We start from the raw sequence: 1,274 nt of genomic DNA on the forward strand, positions 1-1,274 counted from the left end.
CACCTTCTTTTTATGTACAATGACATGAAAGAAGAAGTGACTTTGTGTAGCCTTATTTTGTAATCAGCTCCTGTCACCAGCAGAGGAAGGGGAAAATATATACAATAAAACATGTCACACAAAAAGTGCTGAAATTCGTATTTACCACTTAAGGTGACAGATACTGATTATCGACTTATGTGCTCGTTAGAGACGATACACTGCACTAACCATTCTTGCATATAAATTAAAGGAGCTGCTCATTATCGCTTCATATTAGTATAATCATTGCAATTTTTAAAGCTTTTCCTCGTTTTTCTATCTTTAGAAGTGAGAATCTGACAACTTTTTCGGAAGGACCTAACATTGTGGTATGTGAATGACAAAATAGCCGAATTTGACGTCGTGTCATCATGGTGCTGTGTGGTGTTGTAAGTGCCTTGTTCGTACCTGGAAATCTGCTCCTTTTTATTTATTTGCCCTAAATTGCCGCCACTAAGATATGGAGTCCAAATTACACTTGAAAAGGACAAAGAACACAAATTTCGTAAAAATGTGTAGGAGAAAGTGTCCTAAATAGACGTAGTGTGGTTAAATGACGTACCATGTGTATCTTATTACTGCCACGAGAAACAGAACTTTATGGTAAACAGTGGTAAACAGTCATGCTCTGGTATTGGCGACGCTGTTACATAAGAAATGGCGACGCCGCTTGCTTAGAGGCTGATGTGTTATGTGAAGAATCAGTACCTACACACTGGGTTTCAGAAGTTGTGATTTGTTCTTCTGTAGCATACTATACCTAGATCATTTTATTTATAATACTTCTTATACAGAAGGTGAATAAACGCTTACTTGTGCACGGAATGCTGTAACTGCAGGTAAATGATATATCATGAAAGGAGAAAATACCACATTTTATGCTTCCTATCTTTCCATTCGTTTCTATTTTGATAATGTAACATGTATTTCATTGTTATTATTATTATTATTATTATTGCTTCAGTATTAAATGGTTGGAAATTATAAGAGAATCAGGAACTGACTCTCATAGGATTCAGACAGCATGCAGAAAGTTGTTGATGTTGTTAATGGTTGAAATGGCTCTGAGCACTATGGGACTTAGCTTCTGTGGTCATCAGTCCCCTAGAACTTAGAACTACCTAAACCTAACTAACCTAAGGACATCACACACATCCATGCCTGAGGCAGGATTCGAACCTGCGACCATAGCGGTCGCTCGGTTCCAGACTGTAGCGCCTAGAACCACTCAGCAACTTCGGCCGGCTTGTTGT

This window comes from Schistocerca cancellata, chromosome 12 (genome assembly GCF_023864275.1).
Source record: "Schistocerca cancellata isolate TAMUIC-IGC-003103 chromosome 12, iqSchCanc2.1, whole genome shotgun sequence".
NCBI classification, from domain to species: Eukaryota; Metazoa; Arthropoda; class Insecta; order Orthoptera; family Acrididae; genus Schistocerca; species Schistocerca cancellata.